Source organism: Pseudophryne corroboree, chromosome 5 (genome assembly GCF_028390025.1).
Source record: "Pseudophryne corroboree isolate aPseCor3 chromosome 5, aPseCor3.hap2, whole genome shotgun sequence".
Classification (NCBI taxonomy): Eukaryota; Metazoa; Chordata; class Amphibia; order Anura; family Myobatrachidae; genus Pseudophryne; species Pseudophryne corroboree.
Genome location: NC_086448.1, coordinates 290,606,451 through 290,632,978, shown reverse-complemented (window position 1 = coordinate 290,632,978; position 26,528 = coordinate 290,606,451). Strand labels below are relative to the sequence as shown.

Below are 26,528 nucleotides of genomic sequence, written 5' to 3'. Positions count from 1 at the left end.
ATGCAATCAGCGATAGAATTGGGACACATAGCACTATGAAAAAAACTTACAATGAGCGACATCACTATCTCCATGGATCTCTTAGCATAATGATATCACCGATGGTTACTATGCTCCAGAGCTACGGTTCAATTCCCACAAAGGACACACTTTTATTGTATATCTGTGTAAAACGTAGCATCCACTTTTTTTAGAATTTTCCTAAAACAAGCTCTGTTTTGCTTTATATAGAGACACTAACATATATACATATAGACAGTCAAAATTAGAAAAAAAGCTGTAGATGCTACTTTTTACACAGATATACAATACAAGTGGGAGGTTTTAAATTATGAAAGACATACAGTATCTTTATGAGACTGAGTCTACTGTTCTTCTTCCCGGGCCTTTCCATTGCTTTAATAGTCAGCCTCCCCCAGCCCCATTTCCACCCTGTGAGACTTGTGATTTCACGGACTGAGTGTACTGCTTAGTAAATGCCATGAGCGATTAATTTACATACTGTACAGAAGTGTACCGGCTGTGTTGTAGTTTACTAAGCAGTACACCCAGTACGTGAAATCACAAGTCTCACAGGGAGTGGGATTAGAGGTGGCGGAGGCTGCCTATTACAGCAATGGGGAGGCCTGGGAAGAAGTACAGAAAACAGTGCTTGTTTTGGGAAAATTCTAAAAAACACAGCGAATGATACTTTTTACACAGATATACAAAACAAGTGTGTCCTTTGCGGGAATCGAACCCTAGTTCATGGGCATGGTAACCAATGGCTATACCACTATGCTAAGAGATTCATGGAGACAGATGACTGACACCTAAAGTGACATAGTGATGCCGCTGATTGTAATATTTTTTATAGTGCTGTGTGTCCCAACTCTATTGCTGATTGTAATGATTTTTTTTATTTTGCAGAGCTGTGTAGTACTCTGAACTGTGCTTTTCTTTGTGTGCATTGGAGATGCTGAGCAAATCTTTTTCTGTTTTCACATTTGTAATTAATGTAGGGATCATTTTATACAGCTCACAAGCAGAGCTTTCAGTTGTAAGGCATGCTGTCACTGGGTGCCTGCCGTTCCGGTGATTTTGTACTCCGCCTTGCAGTATTGTTGTTTTAAATAGAACTATTATATTTACTGTGCACTGGCCCACTTATCAGGTCTTGCTACGTTGTTCAGCATTCTGTTATGCCACATCCATCAGCTGCTAATCAGCACTGTAATATAATTTTCTTTAGTGGAACAATCACCACCTAGTGGTGAAGCTGTGTATTGCATGCTGTAGATCCTCTTGTGCATTATCACGCCTTACTTTGCATACCTGCGCTATTTGTATGGCGTGACTAGTATGCATGTATGGTGCAGCACAGCAGTGATGAGTGTGGCTACATCTGTATATAACAATTTACTCTAGAGCAAGATAAAATTGCATAGATTTATCCATACAAACCTATTGGGTCAGAAAATTGTATCAATCACTCCTACTGGCTGTCATAAAAGACAAACATACAATACACTAGGTCCAATGAGCGCAGATGTATAAATGTTTATGTAGTTTCTTCGATAAAAGGTTGCATACTTTATGTTTATTATTAACATAAAATATTATTAGCTGTGAAAACCTATTGTTGTGATAAAAACAGGGCTTTTATTGCAAATTGCAAAAAAAAACCCTATTCAATTGTTTCTCGAAAATGTAAAACTCCATAGGTTTTACCATGATTTTCTTTTAATAACATCTCAGCAGGAGAAAAGTTGTGGAAAATCCCTATTTTAAGGTAAAAATGTGGGGATTTGGTTCAGAACCGCTTGGACACCTCTCAGAATCACTAATTAGGCACTTAGAAGTTTTTCATTATTTTTTGGGGGGAAGTGATTTAGAATGACCCAAATATATATTTATACCCATTTTTATGTACCCCCAATTTAATGTGAGCACTTATTTTGCTGAAAAACACTTGCTTTCTACAAATCATTTCACTTTTTTAGAAATATACATATACTGTAATAGCCACTTGACCCAATTTAAGTGCCCCAAATACTTTTGTTATGACCACTAATAACCTTCTATACTGACATCCTATATTATTTAAAACATTTTGCGTGTCCCGACAGATTTCCCTATTTTCACCTACGCCATCGTGCAAATCCTGTTTACGCACATTTGCAAAAGGATAGGTTGAAAAACAGGAGCATACTATACATACATACTAAAAGCCTTTTAAGCAGCACATTTCACGCGTTAGGTGCAAAATGTTGACCCACGATAAATGACCGCATTTTTGCTGCTAATTGGATGTCCCCTTATGTGGGAAGTTGTCATCTTTTTAAATATGATAAAACTGATGAATTTATCTTTTTATACAGAGACAACTATACAATTTTCTAATCATCAAACAGTGAAACTAACCTACTAAGCTTTAGATTGCTTATGTGAATACGTTACATGTAAGACACATAATGAACATAATGGTTGGATTTTGTAATTAAGCAAATTAAAAAAAAGACTTGTCACAGAGTCAGTATACCAGCTCTTGCATTTGGCAGTCATTACTCAGAGCTCTATAGTCAGTGGTGCCAGAATTTAAATAAATGCCTACTTGATGCCATGCCATTTGTGATAGAAGGAGGATTAAATGAACTGTCCAGTGTAAAAATAGTGGTGCTGAGGAATTAATTGAACGTGAAATAGACATTATTTCCAGGACAGGATCCATCGATTGGGTCACTCCATTTAGACAAACTATGAAAAGAAATAAACATAGTAATTGTGGTAAAAGAAAGTATTTTCTCTGTACTATAATGTTACCTGTAATTGAAAGTGTATGGTATAAACTTTTCATTCCTTGTCATTGCATTGCTGTCACTTGGAACTCTTATAGTTTATAAAGTCCCCAACTTAGTGTCCATAACTTTATTGGTACGACAAATATTCCTAATGTACCTAAAGCACCCTACTGGTTTCTTGTTTTTCCCTCTTCTGAAATTTAACCACTTACTGCCCATTTGTTGCTGTTGTTTCAAAAACAATCAAACATTGAACATTTTGTATATAACTAAGTCAAGAATATCTTTTAAAAACATATTTCATTATTTTAGTGAAAAAATATGCCTGTGGGGAGTCTACCACACCTTTGTGTCTATGTGTCCATATTGTAGTACAACCCTCAGCTCCCTAGTGGCAACTGATCCCTTAGTGGCAATAGATCCCAAGTGGCACTACCCCCAACATTGCAGTGTCTATAGGTCCCCATTATGGACAACCCCACCCCTTCAACACTGAAATATGACACCCTCATCTCAACAGTGGCAATATAGCACTGCCAGCCCTGGTGCCAATAGATCCACTACCCAGTGGCATCTATAGTAATTAGTGCAGTTATTTACACTGTAACCAAATATTCAGGATAACCTTTGCTAAAAAAATAAAATACAAAATAAAGATCTCTGCCACGCTGACTCCCTGCACATCAAATATAAAAATGTGGGTGCAATTTCTTCTTAACCACTTAACAGATGATTTTCCCTTCACAACATTGTTGTAGTTGTTTTTACAGTTTAAAAGTATTTTTTAAATAATTAAATATTATATTATGCACCTCTGCAAAATGGATCTCCTCATCAAAAACTGGGGGACACGTTGGGGTGGCGTGGTTGCAAGGGATCTGACCATGCCAGTTAAGTGGTTAATTGTCCTTTGAGTATATTTGACAGCTATGGTAGATGCTGACAACTTGGTAATGTATGAATTGCTAACAATCTATTTAATAAAAAGACAAAATATTAACAACAGATCGTCCTTGAATGAGAGACTGATGTCTAAAAAGCTTGTACTTGTATGTCTAAAAGTAAGAATCTGTGTATTAGAATTTAAAAGGGCTATAAAATCAATTACTGAAACTGAATCCACTCACAAATAATAAACAGGTCATCTATGTAAAGTTCACATAGGACCAGGCTCATACCAAACAGGCTGTCCAATTTGTAATCTTTTAAGAACTTTATAAAAAGCATTTGTAGGTTTGCCTAACTCACTGTCATACTGTAAGTAAAAAAACATCCTCAAAAAAAGAAAATTGCTTAATGTCAAAATAAATTCACATTACCCCACTGAGACCTCCTGATTTGTTTTTCAGAAGTTAATAAATTGCATTCAAAGCTTTTTTATGTGTAATATGTGTATTAGGGTGGTCGCAAAAAATCGATGTCCGAATTTCTTTGATGGGAACCCCTAAAAAGTTGCCAATTGGTGTAAAAATGAGATTGCCAAAGTTTCAGCTCAGTTGGATAATGTGAAGACCTGCCTCATCAGCCCTAAGGTATTAAAAAACAGCTACTGTATTTTTCTCAAAAAATCGGAGGATTTTTCCGCTATAAAATTAGAACGGTTCATCTTAGAAACTGGTTATTTTTGTTTAGTTTTGTAGAGAATGTTCCTGGCTTCAATTTTCACTACCACAACTTGTTTGACAAATGTACAGATCGGAAGATGTTTGGGTTTTTCATGGACCGGACCTGGAAATTTGACTTTTTCAAGAAAATTTGAAAATTAGTGTAAGTTCCTCAGCAGTAATTTATTTTCTCCAGTTGTGATGTGTCGATTCCTGTGTCCTGAATCCTGTGTCATGATCCTTCTCTTCTATGTCCTCTTCTTCTGAGGCACTGCTTGTGCTTAAACATTCCATTTCTACATATTCGTATTCTAATAAATGACAAAGAAACAATTATAAACACAAAAGAAAAACAGTAACTTGTGAACAACAAACAGGTACCAAGGTGCTATCTAGGTACAACAAAATAGATCCAGATAGATACTAACTACTACATTTAAATTATAATCTAGGCAGGTGTATATCTTTTAAACTATAATCTAGGCAGGGGTGTATCTAGGGGCCCAGGCACCCCTGGCAAAGTAAGGGACTGGCGCCCCCCGTATTTGAAATATGGAAGGTGCATGTGCAAAAAAGGGACATGATCTTGTGGGAAAGGGGCATGACCATACAATAGTTCCCCCAATTCAAATTACGCTACACAGTAGTAACCCTTATACACATCATGCCCACAAAGAAGCAGTTCCCTTTACACATTATGCCCACACAGTAATTCTTATAACACTGAGGAGATATCAGCAGTGCCTGGCCTGGCTGAAGAGGCAATGCCACCCAAGGCCAGGTAGTATAATCAAATAGTAGTGCAAAGAAGTGCAGTGTAGCGCACTACCCAGTGGTGCAAGTAGAAAAAAAATGTTAGTGCTACTGTATGCGCGTGCCCAAAAAATGGATGTGGCCACATACCACATGGGGCATGGCCAATGAAAATGGGGTGTGATACACATATGACCCCAATAGTGCAGTGCCAGATACACATATGCCCCCAATAGTGCCAGATACACATATGCCCCCACAGTGCCAGATACACATATGCCCCCACAGTGCCAGAAACATACATGCCCCCACTGTGCCAGATACACATGCCCCACAGTGCCAGATATGCCCCCATAGTGCCAGATATGACCCACAGTGCCAGATACACATATGCCCCCACAGTGCCAGATATGCCCCCACATTGCCAGATACACATGCCCCCACAGTGGTAGATATGCCCCCCACAGTGCCAGATACACATATTCCCCATGTTGCTAGATATGCCCTCATAGTGCCAGATATTCCCTCACAGTGCAAGATATGCCCCCAGCAGCGCAACACACCATTGTTGATGCTGCTGCTGCCTGGGGCTGGCACTGTCTGCTACAACTGTCGGGGAGAGGAGAGCGCAGCACGCGCTCTCCTGTCCTCTGTCCGGTCACCTGCGATGGTGGCATGTAGCTCAGATTCTGGCACTGGTCCGCGAGCCAATCAGAGCTTGCGGGCCAGCAGCGGCGGCTCCGGATTGCCTGCCAGTCTGCAAGCTCTGATTGGCTCATGAACCGGCATTTGAGTACACGCTGCCGCCAGACTCAATGGGGGGAGAAACCGCCGGTCTACGGATTGAAGGGGGCAGGAAAGGAGAGGCGCATGCTGTGCTCTCGTCTCTCCACAGTGTCTGCAAGGTTGAGGCCCGGCAGTACAGTGTACTGGCTGGGAATTTCTTACCACCATACTTGCAGCACTGGCATTACCTAACTCTCCTATTCAAATGTACATAGCTGTAGTCCCCCTCAGCACATAGCCATAGCCCCACCAGAACACAGCACGTCGTTATTTCCCACCTCCCAGCACAATGATAGTCCCCACCCCCTCCCAGCACATAGCCATAGTCCCCTCCCAGTAAATAGCCATAGCCTTCCCACCTCTCCTAGCAATAGCCGTAGTCCCTCCAGCACATAGCCATAGTCTCCACATCTACCATCACAGTAATACAGTAGTCCCCACCCCCTCCCATCACATAACAATAGTTCCCTGCCAGCATAGATAGCCATAGTCCCCGTCTTTGCACATGGCCCCTCACCTCCCCAAACACATAGCCATAGTCCCTATCCCCCTTCCAGCACATAGCTGTAGTCTGCCCATAGCACAACCTGTAGCAGTAGTCTCCCCCACTCCCAGCACATACATAGCCTCCCCACACAGCACATAGCCCAGGTCCCCAACCCACAACATCCCAGCAGATAGCCATAGTGTCTAGCAATACCTGCTGTGCCGAGCTGCCTGGTGTGAAGGGCGGAGGATCTCTCTACAGACAGGAGCTGGTGCCGGTGTCCAGCACCGCACCAAACTACGTAAAGAATCTGAAAATAAACTACAGCTCCCAGCAGCCCTTGCCACTGGGAGCTCCCAAAAGCAAGGGTTGCTGGGAGTTGTAGTTTATTTTCAGTTTCTTACCTGTAGTGCATTGTGTTGCAGGACACCGGCACCAGCTCCTGCCTGCTGAACGATCCTCCCCCCCCCTGTCCCAGGCAGCTCAGCGCAGCAGGTATTGTCAGACACTACGGCTTAAGGGATTCCACCCATTGGCCGAGGGTGGCATCGTTGGGTGGCGCACCCTGCTCGGCTGGTGCCCATGGCGAGTGCCATCCTGGCCAATGGGTAGATACGCCCCTGAATCTAGGCTCACCTACAGGTTTCAGTTTTTATTTTTCCAGTGTGACCATCTCATCTGCTTTTCTCTTTGTTCTTCGTTCTTCTGCTCATAGGAATTTTATATCAACTCCTCCCATACAGCCAATACATCCCTTTTGTCTCTGAAGGAGCAAAAACTGTCTGCCTTCTTCATTTGTGTTCTTCAGCGCGTCCTGGTGTGCAATATCAAACAGGTCATCAAGGCTTGACTTAAAAGCTTCCACTTTTTTACTTTGAGCTTGACTTATGCTTCTTGTTGCATTTTTTTGCAGTTTTCTCCATTCCTCATGAAGTTTTTCAAGCTTCGCAATACAATCTTTCAAATGTTTGGTAGGTATCTTAGCTTTCTGCCAAAAAAGTAGAACTTCCTTGCAGTATCTCTGGTTTCTAGTTTAACTTGGCGTTTATTGTTTATTAGTGCCAGTAATTTGATTAGACATATATCAGAAAATCTTGTCTTTCTGCCTCAAACTTACACCACTTGTAGCTGTGGAGGACGAAGTCGAAGGTTCTGAATCCATTATTACTCACAGCTCTGGAAAATAAGAAATATAATATTTTAAAAATATATACATTTAAAAAACTTATATTGAAACATAACTTTGATGTTTTTGAATGCAAATAATTCAAAGAAAAATGAAAGCATTGTTAAAAAGTAATTTTATCAAGTTTATTAGGATTTTATTTTTTAAAAGTCGATTTTGTGGGAGTGAAAATTGAAGTCAGGAACATTCTCTACAAAACTAAGAAAAAAACACGTTTCTAGGAAAAACTGTTCTAATTTTATAGCGGAAAACCCCTGATTTTTTTAGAAAAATATCTGCCTTTTAATACTTTAGGGCTGATGAGGCAGGTCTAAATGTTATCCGATCGAGATGAAACTTTGACAATCTCATTTTTACACCAATTGGCAATGTTTTAGGGGTTCCCGTCAAAGATATGACAAATAAAATATTTCCCCCTATGTCTTGCAACCACCCTAATGTGTATGTATATAAAGCCTTGAGATCAGCTATCAGAAAACAACATGTCTCCTATCATGTTCTGAACTGGGTTAAGGATATGTGTAGTAACTGCTATGTTGGGTTTCAAGGAAAAATTACACATTTATGTTAATCACTTTTCACAAAGTCACTTTGCCTCCCTGAGATCCCAAAATAAGGATTAGTTGTTCACTATTTAAATATCTTGGAGTAGGGAAAATCCCTCTTAATTGGCCATACCTCAAATCTATATAACCTGAATCGGAGTTGATAGAGAAAACACTAATATCAGCCAATTTCCAATTTTAAAACTTTCTAAAAAATAAAGTAAATTGACAGATATCTTTTTACAACTCAATTACCTATGCGATAATTATGTGCATACAACATTTTAAAAAATGTATGTATTTGTAAAACTATAATATCTATTGTTACATAATTATGTTTTAGATCGTCTAATATAAATAAGATCAGACTCCAATATTATTAAAATTCATTTTCATAAGATGGTTTTATTAACCTGCTGACATTATCACACAGAGATTGTATCTATGCATTGATTCTTTACGCATATTCTAGCACATGAACTGATGCATTACTTTGTCATAATTTTCCTTTAACTTGTGCCTTATAATACTGGGTATATATGTCCTTAATCACATTTTGTAGTTATACTTTTTCACACTGGCTACAAAAAATTCACCCTCAAATATAAACTCTGCTTACTTACATAATGGGGGCTATAGGTTTAATAACATTAATAAATAATTCTATGATATCATAAGCCTGTGCATTTGGAGGGTATGTAATTTGAAAATCTAAGATGATTCACTAAAACAGTTGAAAATCTAAGATGACTCACTAAGGCACAGCTTTTTAAAACCTATCTCCCTCTGTTTCTTTTGTTGTCCTTTCTGTTTAATAGAACTGATATCTCTAGTAATCATTAAAAAAAATTGATTGATTTACTAGTCATCATTATCATCAGTATGCTATTGCACCTACTCAATACAAAAGATATAACAAGAAACAGATGTTGCACCATTTACATCCAGTTCTGCATAGACTGCAATTCCATCAAAACGAAATCACTGAGCTACGTAAGAACACTGTTAAAGCCCATATACACCTATTCAATCATAACTGCAGACACAACAGAAAAGCATACAACTCTGCATTGGCTATTATTGGAGATGTACTATTCCAGACAGTGTGCAGTGCAAATTCACGGTAGAAATGCTGCCTAAAGGGGCATAAATTTAACTCTGCATCAGACTCAATAAAATTAACTAATCATGGATAACTCAAAGTAACTTCACCATAGTGGAATTCATTTGAATTGGCCATCAATGAAGATATTTCTACCAATTATTAATTGTTACAGAGCTCCTTTTCAGACTTTTTGCTGTTTGTATACTATCAAGTACTGTTTGAAATCATGTCCCTGAAAACCACATACATGTGTTTATTTACTTTATAGTGAGGTCAGATTATTTTTATGATAAGAAGACATTTTTTCACCACAAACAAGGCTTATTCCATAAAGGACACATTGAAACATCTGGATTTTACATGTTCATGGATGTACTGGTCATTGGATATCATTTTTAATTTACATTTTTCAACTTTTTATATATGACAAAGCAACTCTACCAGTCAAATAAGATATTTATATATACAAATATGACAGAAGAGATTAAACATCTTGGATAGACACAAAAAAAGTGTCAACTGTGTGTATCTACTGGATCACATCGCTGCTAGGACCATCTGGTCCATGTAATTTTAGCGCTCTGCTCGAAACTGAATTCTATACTGCTGTTTATATACTGTATTGATGTCCTCCTTAAATTATGTAGCAGTTCAGTCTTTTTAACTTTTATACATTGTTATGATTCATGTTCATTAAATAGCAGCAGTGGATTGTTTCTTAACATGTGTAAATTGGATTTTAATTGATTAAACTATTGTAAAATCCATAGTTTTTATGGTGTGTTTTTGTAGATCTCCAAATTCTGTTTTTGCTTTTTTATTTTCTTAAATCCAATGAAAAATGTGCATCTCCTATAACAGCAGCTGTGGCTCATCTTATATACTCATAACCTGAGGGAATTTTATATATTTTAGTTTTTAATGTTCGTCACCAAGCATCCATTTGATTTCAGCGTTGCGCCATCTCCTTTTCAGCTGTGCTTAGCAGAGTGTCCGGAATTCTATTGTCCATGTTTTGTTATTCACAGCAGATTTTCACTTTCAAGGGATTTATTGGTTGGCTCATTCCTGTTCTCTCACATTTATCATTTGTTTTTCTTTTACACTCAACAGTTGTTATCCATTTTTGTTCCATTGTGACATTTCACTGTATTAATCATTATTCACATTCATTTAAATGCTCATTAGTCTTTTCAATTAATCTTTTAGACTTATTAAAATGCACCAGAGCATGTTCCTGTTTTCCAAAAATCTTATTTCTGTGAAGTATGGCATATGTTCAATGTTCTTGAGTTTTATACATTAATTATGAAATGCATTATTGTGAACAGTTCAGTACTTAGTTATTTGTTATCAGTTATCACACATTAATTATTTGACATTTTATACATTGGAACTCTAAAGAATAAAGAATAAATTAAAAAAAGTTGTGCTTCCTATTCATAATCATGTACATGTATAATTTGTAACTGGCTACACATATGTGATATTAACTGGATTTTTTTTTTATTGACATACTGTAGCTGGGTGTCTTTTTATTACAAGGAAGTACATATTCTTCTAAGATAAGAGCCTTTGGTTTAATTGAATCATTAATCATGTTATTTGATATGATTTATCTCATGTTTTGGTATATTACTATAGCTTTATAGCTGTAGCATCTTATATGTTCAGTTTGTACTGTACATATGAGGTGACTATTCAGTAATCTAGCCTGAGTTTTATTTGATTAGATGTTTTATAAAGATCATCAAACAATTTCTGCTCCATTCAAAAGTTTCTTGAGACCATAGAAATTGAAATATGTTTTTCTATCCCAACCAATGTTAATTGCCGATCTTCATCACATATAAGGCATTTTAGTCGTCATCCCCCCCCCCCCCCCCCCCATAACCTGCAGCCATGCTGGTAACACAATCCCTTCCCCCACCCCCATAGCCTGCAGCCACTGCCTACTCACTTTTACTTCCAGAGATATGGCTCTGGCTAAATCAAGTTGGTTGCAGCTTTGCCCAGGCAATTCCCACGTGGTTTTGAGAGCTGGCTGGATGGGTCACGGGTGACATACACTGCCATGCACACATTTGGGGGGGTTTGGGTTGAAGCAGCAGCTGGTGGGTAGGAGCCCAAGGGCATTGCTTTGACAAGGGCCTCTGCTACTGTTAAAATGGTTATGTCCTACACCTCAAGGCAGTAATTATGGGTGTGCCATTGCTTTTAATCTCCAAGGAACTCTTTCTTTGAAATACTATAATGCATTCTGTGTTATTTGATGGAGGCTGACTAGGGCTTACCACTGTAAGTTATTATATGTAAAATGTTACACAGCTTTCAAAACATAATCAACAGAAAATAAAATTGAGGAAATAAACATAAGTAAATTTTCTTGTAAATGACCAATGATAGTTTTACATAACATAATATTCATAATAATTCAGTTGTAATGCACATGTAGCAACAATTCTACAATGGCAGGGCCGGCTCTACCTTTAGGCAGCTGCCTAGGGCACCAGGATCTGAGGGGGGCAGCCCTGATTCTGCTTATAACAAAATGAAGGATAACTCTGAGAAAGCTTAATGCAGATGGTTGCTGCTGAACTTCTAAAATGCTACAGTACCTCCACATTTTCTCCCGGGAGGGGAGGTAGGCTGAAGTTATGTCTAGGTGCAGTGGTGCAAGTAGAAAAAATATCTTACAGGTACTGTGTGCACATGCCTTTGATGCACGCGTCAAAAATGGGTGTGGCCAAATGCCACATGGGGCATGGCCAATTAAAATGGGGGGGTGATACACATATGGGGGCCAGATACACATATGACCCCAGATACACATATGACCCCAAAATAACCCAGATATACAATGCCCCCACTGTGCCAGATGTACATTGCCCCACTGTGCCAGATGTACATTGCCCCATTGTGCCAGATGTACATTGCCCCACTGTGCCAGATATACATTGCCCCACTGTGCCAGATATACATTGCCCCCACTGTGACGGATATACATTGCCCCACAGTGCCAGATATACATTGCCCCCACTGTGCCAGATATATATTGCCCCCACAGTGCCAGATATACATTACCCCACTGTGCTAGCAGGGTCGGACTGGCCCACAGGGGTACCAGGGAAACCACCAGTAGGCCCCACTGCCCGAGTGCCCACTCCTTCCTCTAGGGATCAGGTTCCAGACTGTGCACTTGTATTATACATGGTAGATATGTCGCATTACACTGCACTAGACTATTGTGTATTTCAAGCCTCTGTGGAGACTGGCCACACCCCTTTTGTAGGATGGCTACACCCTTAAGTATGGGCCCTTATCACTGCATTCCCCTGGTGGGCCCTTCATGCCCCAGTCCGACACTGTGTGCTAGATATACATTGCCCCAACTGTGCCAGATATACATTGCCCCACTGTGCCCGATATACATTGCCCTACAGTGTCATATATACATTGTCCCCACAGTGCCAGATACACAAATGCCCTCACTGTGCCAGATACACAAATGCCGCCACTGTGCCAGATACACAAATGCCCCCACTGTGCCAAATACACAAAGGCCCCCACTGTGCCAAATACACAAATGCCCCCACTGTGCCAAATATACAATGCCCCACTGTGCCAGATGTACATTGCCCCACTGTGCCAGATATACATTGCCCCACTGTGCCAGATATATATTGCCCCACTGTGCTAGATATACATTGACCCCACAGTGACAGATATACATTGCCCCCACAGTGCCAGATACACAAATGCCAGAATGTTACCAAAGCTTCAGACACACCAGAAAGGCATAGTTAAAGTGCATGCAGAAATCTTTAATGTACTCAGTTTACATGTAAATATCCCTGATCTACCGCTAACAGGGCAAAGATACAAAAAGCACACCACTTACAAAATACATAGGGGCTGATTCTGAGTCGCACATGGCCAGGGCAGCATCATTTCCCACAGCCGCATTTGCATCTTATACTAATGGACAATTTAATTAATACTGAGATGCCCATTAGACACACGGTATCTGGACTCCAGGTCGACAGCACAAAGGTCGACACACCTTAGGTCGACGCCAATTGGTCGACACACCTTAGGTCGACATGGACAAAAGGTCGACATGGAAAAAGGTCGACGTGAGTTTTTCACGATTTTTTTATTTTTTTGAACCTTTTCATACTTAACGATCCACGTGGACTACGATTGGTACGGTAAAGTGTGCCGAGCAAAGCGGTAGCGGAGCGAAGGCACCATGCCCGAAGCATGGCGAGCGAAGCGGTGCACTAATTGGGGTTCCCGGTCACTCTACGAAGAAAACGACACCAAAAAAACATAAAAAACTCATGTCGACCTTTTTCCATGTCGACCTTTTGTCCATGTCGACCTTTTGTTCATGTCGACCTAAGGTGTGTCGATCAATTGGCGTCGACCTAAGGTGTGTCGACCTTTGTGCTGTCGACCCTGAGTCCCAGACCCTAGACACACATACCATCAGCGTATCATCGACCACACAATCCAAACCTGCATGAGATCTATGGCGAGTGCTATTTCTCTGAGTGTAGTCTACTGTGTGAGCAGTTGTGTTTCTTTGGATGCAGTGCCTTACAGCAACATTGGACAGAGTAGCTTATAGCTACACACCCACCTGCTTAGCTATCCCTCAGTTACCTCCTGGGGAGGCATTTGTTTTATGCTGCTAATTATTGGTTCTGGAGGAAATTGGTTCAGTGTGCCTCAAAGTAAATCTTGCACAGATTGATATAATATATTGACCGGACCTAGAGGTATATACACAGGCAGTGAATACAATATTTCTCTTAAAATGACAGTATTATTTATTTATTTATTATTTTTTTGCTAAGGTTAAGAATGAAAGTATTCTGTATAAAACTATATTGCCCATATTAGATCAAGTATAAGCTATCCAGCTTTTTCATATTTTTATTGCTATATTATTGTTTTTTATTGATTTGTTTTAATAAATTGTGTTTTATAAGCTGCCGGGGATGATGAAATAAATAGTCTCCTGTTTTTAAGCTCTAAATGGCTATATGTATGCTTATATAAATATATATAATATATATCTGAAGTTCTATTTTGCAGGAAAATATGACTATATATTACTTACTAATCAGGCAGCTTATCTTGATTTAAGTTGCAGTATACATGTCAATCCAGTAGATGGTGCACCAAGACAAATACTACATACAGATGTAGCTACGCTCCCCAGGGCTGCAATAGATCTCAGGACCAGCTGCTTCTCACATGGGCAGCTTTACGCAACTTGCTCATAAGTTAGTAGGCCCAAGCATCCTTTTGTGTTAATTCCTAAAGGAAAAACTACAAATATTGTTTACAAAGACATTTTGTTATTAATGGCGACAATATAAAATATATATCACAATATTAGATGCCACTAGTGTCTTTCTAAAATTTGTTCTGCTGTGCAATAATAGACATCCATGCGAGCTGCGAGTGAAGCAGCGGGCAAACACGAGTAAGAGAAATAAAACTGTAGTGAACTATAATCATTTTATAAACCATTCTAGGGATCAATCCAATAAATTAAATTATAGTAACTCATATACTTTATGGAAAGCATTCAAGTGACTGATATACAGTGCATAAGATATCTGACATGTACACAATATGGAGAGCATTGTAGTGATTGCTATACATAAAACACATTAATCAATATACATTACAGTAAGAATACTAGTGACTGCTATACACAATACAGAAACAATTCTGTTGAACTCTGCAATACAGAGAGCATTCTATGAGTCATTCTAGAATATAGTTTTTAACTGTCATACAATACAGAGGATATTATACTGACCTGCACAGAATATATTGAGCACTATATATATATATATATATATATATATAATGGCTGGAATGAACCGTCACTCAATGCTGTAGATGATACTTTACGGTGCCCTCAGTGAAGTAGTAGTAGCAGACATAGGAACTGCGGCTCTTGTGATGATTTTGAAAAAAGATGCTATTTTACTGAATCATATCCAATATAAAGATGCCCAGCATGGCCAACGTTTCGGTACAACACGCACCGTTTTCAAGGAAGGCATAAACACTCCTTGATGAAGTCCTAACAAATTATTAAAAGGTCGAAACGCGTTGGGAAGACGATCCACTCCTCTGAAATCTTTTTTTTATTGTACGGGTCCAATCCTTATATGTTTTTTATGTGTTTTATACGTTTATGTTTGTATTAAAATCTTTAAAATTACTACACTATGGGCTCTTTTTCCCATTTCTGGAAGACTCTATTTCATTTAAAAGGGTCCCCAGTATGAACCTTAGGAGAAGAATTCTCTAAAGATACTTCTACATGCAAGCACTACAAGTCCTGAGGGTACTTATTTTTATACTACCTTAGGTGGTGGGCACTTCACATGGTCTTCAATTGTGACACTGGGTGCACCATTTAATTAAAGGTATAACCACTAATCACATCGGAAATGTTGATATATGCACACCTTTACATATGTTGGCAATACTACACTATTTTTGTTACTTCTCTAATTTTCTTATGGTCCATCTACGGAGTCAGTGGGAAAGCTGGAAGACCGGCATCAGGAGAAACACGGTTTACACTACATGCCTGATATACACATGGGATGTGGTACGCATATTATTATTTAATTCTCACTTGGAATTAGTTTAACACAGAAGGCGCTGGGTTCTACCATTTTGTAAATTTTATCTACTTGGACTTTTGAAATAGAGTCCACCCAAAAGGAACTTTCTAGCAGCCCCCCTGAACAGGGGAAGTGTTTCTGAACTTTAACTCTAACTTAAAATTGTATTTATTAGTCTTGTTACCCAGGTAGCAGCGCTATTTGCACTATTGTTTTGTATATATATATATATATATATATATATATATATATAAAACCAATTTTATGCTCCGGCACTGGACACTGCCCCGGCAATGGGGCTGGCTTGCTCAGGTGCCCTCCTCCAGGTACAAAAACCATATGAATACCAACATGGAAAGATGAGGCGGCACTCAGAGTCTTGAAAAAGCTAAAACTTATAATAGTGCATATCAACGTTTCGGGGTCTCCCCCTTCATCAGGATTAGTGCTTTACAATAAACAATGCGCTTAAATAGAACTTACCCCCCCATAGGAACATCCCCTTCAGCGTGTGCCGCTGGCCGCGTCGTCCCGGCATCCAGCCCGTCAACTCAGGCGTCTCAGCGGAAGTGACGCGCCGGCGCCTGGAGGCGCGTCCATGGCCACGCTGCCTGGCAACAGAGGAGCATGTAAACAAACTTAGTAATACAGTGCCGTGGACCTTACTGGTTAAATCAGTTAATGTGACTGTTGAATGTTACAAAGTAACTCAGTAACATAAAAACAATATCAAACTTAAAGTGCTCTCATTACTTGATGCCAGGTCAATAATCAAATTGTGCACACATAAAAACAGCTTTTTTAACATAATGTAGAAAATGTGAAAAAATGAAAAATACAAATACATAGATGAACCAACCTAATGGCTACACCACGACCCATTGTTAACTCGCTCTATATTCATAGAGAATCACATATCAATGCCAAAATGTTACTGATACCTAGAGCTGATGTTAAAATTATACCGACTCTCCTGTTTTTTCTAATTTTTTACTATTTATTTTCTATATTACTGTCCTACCTTAACTTGATAACCTTTAACTAGACTGACACCCTCACAATGCCAATGGAATGCCCAAACCCTCTCAATTGAAGATCTACAGGGATTGTGGAACGGATATCACGTCACTAGGCCATTTTGGGGAATCTCAAGTTCAACCTCCATTAAATAAAATGAATGAGACCTAGATTGTCATTTAGACCAGCAGGTCTAAGGGTGTTTAGTCTATGAATCCACATAGACTCTAATTGTAAGAGTTTTTTGCCTCTATCGCCACCCCGCATAGACTCAGGCACATGGTCTATGATTCTGTGCTTGAACGTGGCCATGGTATGTCTAAATTCCAAGAAATGTTTGGCTACAGGTTGATCCCCCTTGCCTGATGCAAGGGCATTCCGGATAGCCAACCTGTGTTGTGCCATCCTGATTTTAAACTGGCATTTGGTCTTGCCAATGTAGTATCTACCACACGGGCAAATGATGACATAAATTACGAATTTGGTGGTACACGTTAAAGGCCATTTGATGGGAATTTTTTTACCTGAGCAAGGATGCGTGATACTATCTCCCACCGACATGTGTGAACAGGTCGTACACCCAGTGCATTTAAAGCAACCGTTCTTACGTTGCAGAAAATGCTTTGGAGTCTCCTTAAATTTTGCCATGTCAGTTTTAACTACCATATCTTTATGCTCCGCACTTTCACATAACTAGGCATCACTCTCTGATGGCGGAACACGGGCAAATCCGGGTCAGTTGATACCAGGGGCCATAATTTTTTGACCTGCTTTTGTGTATGATTACTGAATACATTAAAATCACAAACCCAGGGAATGACATCACCCAATTGTTTGACACTCTTTGGTTTCAGACTTTCGGTCCTATTTATGCTTAAGGCTTTTTCTCTGGCCTGGGACAGTAATTGTCGTGGATAACCTCTAGCAAATAGTCTAGATTCCATTTCATCCAATTGCTTGTCCCTCTCATGTATTTTGCTATTGATCTTACATACTCTCAAAAGTTGGGAATAGGGTATACTCCTGACAGTAGATAATGGATGGCAACTATCGTATCTAAGAATGGTATTACGATCTGTCGGTTTTTTGTATAGAGATGTCACAACTTTGCCTTCCTGTATTCTAATATTAAGATCCAGGAAGCAAATTTCACTGTGGCTGCTGCTCAGTGTCAATTTAATAGGACTGTCTGTGGCATTATGTGCCTTGACAATGTCATGTAGATCAGCCACCTCACCATGCCACATTAAAAACAGATCGTCTATATACCTGAAGTACTGAAACAATCTGCTGGAAACCAAACTGTTGGAGAAAAAGAGACTTCGTTCCACCTCCCACATATAGGCATTTGCAAACGAGGATGCCACAGAAGATCCCATGGCACACCCCATTTGCTGCCTATAGAACTGACCGTCAAAACTGAAAAAATTATGGGTTAGAGTGAAATTTAGTAAGGTCATGAAAAAATCAATGTCGGGGCCCTCATAAGATACATTCCCTGTAATCAGATGTCTAACCACCTGCATCCCTTGTGCATGTGGGATGCAGGTATATAGGCTTGTGACATCGATAGTGGCTAGAGTAATATCAGCCGGTAACTGGTCAAAAGAAGAAAATTTATGCAGAAGCGTGGAAGAATCTTTAAGGTGAGTGAACGTCCCCTGTATACAGGGTTGTAAATAACAATCCAAAAAGATCGCAATTGGTTCACACAGAGACCCCCGGGCTGAAATTATTGGTCTGCCCGGTGGCCTCTGTGCATCCTTATGAATCTTAGGGATGGTGTAGAAAAGGGGTGACACAGGGTAATCAGACCACAATTTCTGAAACACTTCTGCTGAAATGATGTCCTCATCCCTGGCTTGCTGTAAAATGTGTTTTAATTCCGCCTGATATTCAACTGACGGGTCACGTGATAATTTACAGTAAGTCAATTCATCATTAAGCAGTCTCAGACACTCTTCTTTAGAGTCAGCAAGCTCCTGAATCACTATGGCCCCGCCTTTATCCGCATGGCGGATCACAACGTCCCTTCTCTTGCTCAATCCTTGGAGGGCCTCTCTCTCCGCCCGTTGTAGATTGTGCGGTCTCTGCATGTGATGCGTATTACCAGCGGCTTCCACCATCCTGTGGAATGTCTTGAGAGAGGCATTATGCGAGATGGGGTCAAAGTGCGACTTTTTGCCTAATTTTTTTAATCCTAGGAGGTAACACTGCCTTTTGCTTAACGGGTGGTTGTTTGCTGAAGTGTTCTTTCAGTTTTAAAGTGCAGTGCAGCTTGAAGGCATTAACCTTCCATTGAAAGTCGTCCCCATAATTGGTGGGTACAAACGAAAGCCCCTTGCTCAAGACCTTTGTTTCTGCTGGCGAGAGCGGAGTGTTAGATAAATTGAATATCAATGTTTCTTCTCCCTTGGCAGTCTGGGCCGGATTCTGTCTTTTGTTTTGGCCGCCCCGTCTTGTCCATTTCTGTTTTTCCCCCGTGCTGGAAAACCTGCACGGGTGTTTGCCCCTAAAGGGGTCTCACGCTGCAGAGAAGATGGTGAGGAGTTATGTACTTCATCCGATTCACTGGCTGATGTATTATCAGATCTCTCCAGTTGTCTTGTTTTGCGAAAACGCTGGAATTTACCCCCTGTGGTAATATCGGTGGTAGTTCCCAGCCATGGGTACACACGGTGGTGGGCATAGTCAAGCTGCACTTTATTCAACTTTTCTTTTTTAAACTTCAACAAATTGTTCTTATATTGTTCCACTTGTTCATTTAATTTTGTTAGCCAGCCTGTAGACTGTTCAGCTGCCAATAATTGGGCATGTTCTTTTTCAAACATATTAATAAGCTCTCTAGTTTTGGCATGCTCCCTGGTGGATTCATCAATGACAAGCAGGATCAAATCCATGGAGCATTTATTCAGTATGGAGATCCATTTTTTTGCAGAACTCCATACTGTATCTGCCTATCGTTGGTATGTTATGTACTCTAAACCCTCTCGGCAGCTGTTTGGCTCGGTAATAATCAGACAAAGTGCGGCAGTGGTATAAATAATCGAGTTCCCTTTTCTTTAGGCGTAACAAGTCCTTATAGGCATCTTCATTAGTGGTGACTAATACTTCAGAAAAGATGGGATCTTTATGCAGAATACTTTCTGCCTCCAGGTCGGAATAGCTAAGCGTCTCATAGGTATCACAGTGTAATAAAAAAGACGTGAAATCACCAGATTCCATAGCGGTGGCTATGTGCACTAGCACAAATGCACTTTATTTTTGCACTTGCACTTGTTGAATCTTACCATGGCAGCCAGTGAATCGGATGAAGTACATAACTCCTCACCATCTTCTCTGCAGCCTGAGACCCCTTTAGGGGCAAATACCCGTGCAGGTTTTCCAGCATGGGGGAAAAACAGAAATGGACAAGACGGGGCGGCCAAAACAAAAGACAGAATCCGGCCCAGACTGCCAAGGGAGAAGAAACATTGATATTCAATTTATCTAACACTCCGCTCTCGCCAGCAGAAACAAAGGTCTTGAGCAAGGGGCTTTCGTTTGTACCCACCAATTATGGGGACGACTTTCAATGGAAGGTTAATGCCTTCAAGCTGCACCGCACTTTAAAACTGAAAGAACACTTCAGCAAACAACCACCCGTTAAGCAAAAGGCATTGTTACCTCCTATGATTCAAAAATTAGGCCAAAAGTCGCACTTTGACCCCATCTCGCATAATGCCTCTCTCAAGACATTCCACAGGATGGTGGAAGCCGCTGGTAATACGCATCACATGCAGAGACTGCACAATCTACAACGGGTGGAGAGAGAGGCCCTCCAAGGATTGAGCAAGAGAAGGGACGTTGTGATCCGCCATGCGGATAAAGGCGGGGCCATAGTGATCCAGGAGCTTGCTGACTATAAAGAAGAGTGTCTGAGACTGCTTAATGATGAATTGACTTACTGTAAATTATCACATGACCCGTCAGTTGAATATCAGGTGGAATTAAAACACATTTTACAGCAAGCCAGGGATGAGGACATCATTTCAGCAGAAGTGTTTCAGAAATTGTGGTCTGACTACCCTGTGTCACCCCTTTTCTACACCATCCCTAAGATTCATAAGGACGCACAGAGGCCACCGGGCAGACCAATCATTTCAGCCCGGGGGTCTCTGTGTGAACCAATTGCGATCTTTTTGGATTGTTATTTACAACCCTGTATACAGGGGACGTTCACTCACCTTAAAGATTCTTCCACGCTTCTGCATAAATTTTCTTCTTTTGACCAGTTACCAGCTGATATTACTCTAGCCACTATCGATGTCACAAGCCTATATACCTGCATCCCACATGCACAAGGGATACAGGCGGTTAGACATCTGATTACAGAGAATGTATCTTATGAGGGCCCCGACATTGATTTTTTCATGACCTTACTAAATTTCACTCTAACCCATAATTTTTTCAGTTTTGACGGTCAGTTCTATAGGCAGCAAACTGGGTGTGCCATGGGATCTTCTGTGGCACCCTCGTTTGCAAATGCCTATATGTGGGAGGTGGAACGAAGTCTCTTTCTCCAATAGTTTGGTTTCCAGCAGATTGTTTCAGTACTTCAGGTATATAGACGATCTGTTTTTAATGTGGCATGGTGAGGTGGCTGATCTACATGACATTGTCAAGGCACATAATGCCACAGACAGTCCTATTAAATTGACACTGAGCAGCAGCCACAGTGAAATTTGCTTCCTGGATCTTAATTTTAGAATACAGGAAGGCAAAGTTGTGACATCTCTATACAAAAAACCGACAGATCGTAATACCATTCTTAGATATGATAGTTGCCATCCATTATCTACTGTCAGGAGTATACCCTATTCCCAACTTTTGAGAGTATGTAAGATCAATAGCAACATACATGAGAGGGACAAGCAATTGGATGAAATGGAATCTAGACTACTTGCTAGAGGTTATCCACGACAATTATTGTCCCAGGCCAGAGAAAAAGCCTGAAGCATAAATAGGACCGAAAGTCTGAAACCAAAGAGTGTCAAAAAATTGGGTGATGTCATTCCCTGGGTTTGTGATTTTAATGTATTCAGTAATCATACACAAAAGCAGGTCAAAAAATTATGGCCCCTGGTATCAACTGACCCGGATTTGCCCATTTTCCGCCATCAGAGAGTGATGCCTAGTTATGTGAAAGGGCGGAGCATTAAAGATATGGTAGTTAAAACTGACATGGCAAAATTTAAGGAGACTCCAAAGCATTTTCTGCAACGTAAGAACGGTTGCTTTAAATGCACTGGGTGTACGACCTGTTCACACATGTCGGTGGGAGATAGCATCACGCATCCTTGCTCAGGTAAAAAAATTCCCATCAAATGGCCTTTAACGTGTACCACCAAATTCGTAATTTATGTCATCATTTGCCCGTGTGGTAGATACTACATTGGCAAGACCGAATGCCAGTTTAAAAATCAGGATGGCACAACACAGGTTGGCTATCCGGAATGCCCTTGCATCAGGCAAGGGGGATCAACCTGTAGCCAAACATTTCTTGGAATTTAGACATACCATGGCCACGTTCAAGCACAGAATTATAGACCATGTGCCTGAGTCTATGCGGGGTGGCGATAGAGGCAAAAAACTCTTACAATTAGAGTCTATGTGGATTCATAGACTAAACACCCTTAGACCTGCTGGTCTAAATGACAATCTAGGTCTCATTAATTTTATTTAATGGAGGTTGAGATTCCCCAAAATGGCCTAGTGACATGATATCCGTTCCACAATCCCTGTAGATCTTCAATTGAGAGGGTTTGGGCATTCCATGGGCATTGTGAGGGTGTCAGTCTAGTTAAAGGATATCAAGTTAAGATAGGACAGTAATATAGAAAATAAATAGTAAAAAATTAGAAAAAACAGGAGAGTCGGTATAATTTTAACATCAGCTCTAGGTATCAGTAACATTTTGGTATTGATATGTGATTCTCTATGAATATAGAGCGAGTTAACAATGGGTCGTGGTGTAGCCATTAGGTTGGTTCATCTATGTATTTGTATTTTTAATTTTTTCACATTTTCTACATTATGTTAAAAAAGCTGTTTTTATGTGTGCACAATTTAATTATTGACCTGGCATCAAGTAATGAGAGCACTTTAAGTTTGATATTGTTTTTATGTTACTGAGTTACTTTGTAACATTCAACAGTCATATTAACTGATTTAACCAGTAAGGTCCACGGCACTGTATTACTAAGTTTGTTTACATGCTCCTCTGTTGCCAGGCAGCGTGGCCATGGACGCGCCTCCAGGCGCCGGCACGTCACTTCCGCTGAGATGCCTAAGCTGACGGGCTGGACGCCGGGACGGCGCGGCCAGCGGCACACGCTGGAGGGGATATTCCTATGGGGGGTAAGTTCTATTTAAGCACATTGTTTATTGTAAAGCACTAATCCTGACGAAGGGGGAGACCCCGAAACGTTGATATGCACTATTACAAGTTTTAGCTTTTTCAAGACTCTTAGTGCCGCCTCATCTTTCCATGTTGGTATATATATATATATATATATACATACAATTGCAAAAATAATTTGAATCCCTGATATAACATACAGGGAGTAGATTACTGCCCTGTACGCAACACATAAAACAGTCTACTGATCACTATATAACACAGAGATCATTCTACTGACCATTACACAATACAGAGCGCTTTCTACTAAAACATGTAAACACAAAAGAGTATTTTACTGACTGACACAATCCAGCAAGCAGTCTACTGAATTCAACATTATACATATTGCATTCCAGTGATCTAAATGTTTGACTATATAAAGTATATGAAAAATACAAAGACTATATTAGAAATATATTCTTTGTATTATTCACAGCTCTGTGGAGTAAAAAGTTTTACATCTCTGATCAAAACTCACCAAATTTCCAGCAGTATATACTGATTCACCTTTGTATAATGCCCACATGAATCATACGAGTGTAAATCTGGTTCTGGTACTAGCCAATGCCTCCTGAGCCCTTTACCTCTCCGCACGTCCCTGCCTTACACACATGGGGCCTAATTCTGAGTTGATCGCAGCAGCAATTTTGTAGAGATGAGCGGGTTCGGTTTCTTTGAATCCGAACCCGCACGAACTTCACTTTTTTTTCCACGGGTCCGAGCGACTCGGATCTTCCCGCCTTGCTCGGTTAACCCGAGCGCGCCCGAACGTCATCATGACGCTGTCGGATTCTCGCGAGGCTCGGATTCTATCGCGAGACTCGGATTCTATATAAGGAGCCGCGCGTCGCCGCCATTTTCACTCGTGCATTGAGATTGATAGGGAGAGGACGTGTCTGGCGTCCTCTCCATTAGAATAGAGATAGATAGATTAGATAGAGAGAGATTGTGCAGAGTCGCAGACAGAGTTAGTTTACCACAGTCAGTGACCAGTGCAGTTGCTAGTTAACTTTTATTTAATATAATATATCCGTTCACTTCTCTCTGCTATATCCGTTCTCTGCCTGAAAAAAAAAACGATACACAGCACAGTCAGTCACACAGTGTGACTCAGTCTGTGAGCACTCAGCTCAGCCCAGTGTGCTGCACAGTCATCAATGTATAAATTAAAAGCTTATAATTAATTGTGGGGGAGACTGGGGAGCACTGCAGGTTGTTAGCAGGAGCCAGGAGTACAATTATATTAATTAACAGTGCACACTTTTGCTGCAGGAGTGGTGACCAGTGCCTGACCACCAGTATAGTATTGTTGTATACTACTAATATCTCTTTAAATATCAACCAGTCTATATTAGCAGCAGACACAGTACAGTGCGGTAGTTCACGGCTGTGGCTACCTCTGTGTCGGCACACGGCAGGCAATCCGTCCGACCAGAATTGTATTATTTATTATTATATACCTACCACCTAACCGTGGTTTTTTTTTCATTCTTTATACCGTCATAGTGTCATCCTAATTGTTACGAGTATACTACTATCTCTTTATCAACCAGTGTACAGTGCGGTAGTTCACGGCTGTGGCTACCTCTGTGTCGGCACACGGCAGGCAGTCCGTCCGACCAGAATTGTATTATTTATTATTATATACCTACCACCTAACCGTGGTTTTTTTTTCATTCTTTATACCGTCATAGTGTCATCCTAATTGTTACGAGTATACTACTATCTCTTTATCAACCAGTGTACAGTGCGGTAGTTCACGGCTGTGGCTACCTCTGTGTCGGCACACGGCAGGCAGTCCGTCCGACCAGAATTGTATTATTTATTATTATATACCTACCACCTAACCGTGGTTTTTTTTTCATTCTTTATACCGTCATAGTGTCATCCTAATTGTTACGAGTATACTACTATCTCTTTATCAACCAGTGTACAGTGCGGTAGTTCACGGCTGTGGCTACCTCTGTGTCGGCACACGGCAGGCAGTCCGTCCGACCAGAATTGTATTATTTATTATTATATACCTACCACCTAACCGTGGTTTTTTTTTCATTCTTTATACCGTCATAGTGTCATCCTAATTGTTACGAGTATACTACTATCTCTTTATCAACCAGTGTACAGTGCGGTAGTTCACGGCTGTGGCTACCTCTGTGTCGGCACACGGCAGGCAGTCCGTCCGACCAGAATTGTATTATTTATTATTATATACCTACCACCTAACCGTGGTTTTTTTTTCATTCTTTATACCGTCATAGTGTCATCCTAATTGTTACGAGTATACTACTATCTCTTTATCAACCAGTGTACAGTGCGGTAGTTCACGGCTGTGGCTACCTCTGTGTCGGCAGTCGGCAGGCAGTCCGTCCATCCATAATTGTATTATTATTATAATATATACCACCTAACCGTGGTTTTTTTTTCATTCTTTATACCGTCATAGTGTCATACTAGTTGTTACGAGTATACTACTATCTCTTTATCAACCAGTGTACAGTGCGGTAGTTCACGGCTGTGGCTACCTCTGTGTCGGCAGTCGGCAGGCAGTCCGTCCATCCATAATTGTATTATTATTATAATATATACCACCTAACTGTGGTTTTTTTTGCATTCTTTATACCGTCGTCATAGTGTCATACTAGTTGTTACGAGTATACTACTATCTCTTTATCAACCAGTGTACAGTGCGGTAGTTCACGGCTGTGGCTACCTCTGTGTCGGCAGTCGGCAGGCAGTCCGTCCATCCATAATTGTATTATTATTATAATATATACCACCTAACCGTGGTTTTTTTTTCATTCTTTATACCGTCGTCATAGTGTCATACTAGTTGTTACGAGTATACTACTATCTCTTTATCAACCAGTGTACAGTGCGGTAGTTCACGGCTGTGGCTACCTCTGTGTCGGCAGTCGGCAGGCAGTCCGTCCATCCATAATTGTATTATTATTATAATATATACCACCTAACCGTGGTTTTTTTTTCATTCTTTATACCGTCGTCATAGTGTCATACTAGTTGTTACGAGTATACTACTATCTCTTTATCAACCAGTGTACAGTGCGGTAGTTCACGGCTGTGGCTACCTCTGTGTCGGCAGTCGGCAGGCAGTCCGTCCATCCATAATTGTATTATTATTATAATATATACCACCTAACCGT

The 26,528-nt window shown here is 40.4% G+C and overlaps 1 long non-coding RNA gene across 2 annotated transcripts in view; it reads right to left on the bottom strand.

Moving 5' to 3' along the window:
* Window positions 1–985: 985 nt before the first annotated feature.
* The window catches only part of LOC134927646 (uncharacterized), an 84,221-nt gene continuing 58,678 nt past the window's right edge, over window positions 986–26,528 (bottom strand). The window contains exons 1-3 of one of the 2 annotated variants that reach the window (XR_010177694.1): window positions 14,375–14,580; window positions 7,047–7,586; window positions 986–4,695 (exon numbers count right to left, since the gene is read on the bottom strand). This is a non-coding gene — a long non-coding RNA (uncharacterized LOC134927646). Of the gene's footprint in view, window positions 4,696–7,046; window positions 7,587–14,374; window positions 14,581–26,528 lie in introns of those variants that run through there. The other variant, XR_010177693.1, reaches the window with a different exon arrangement.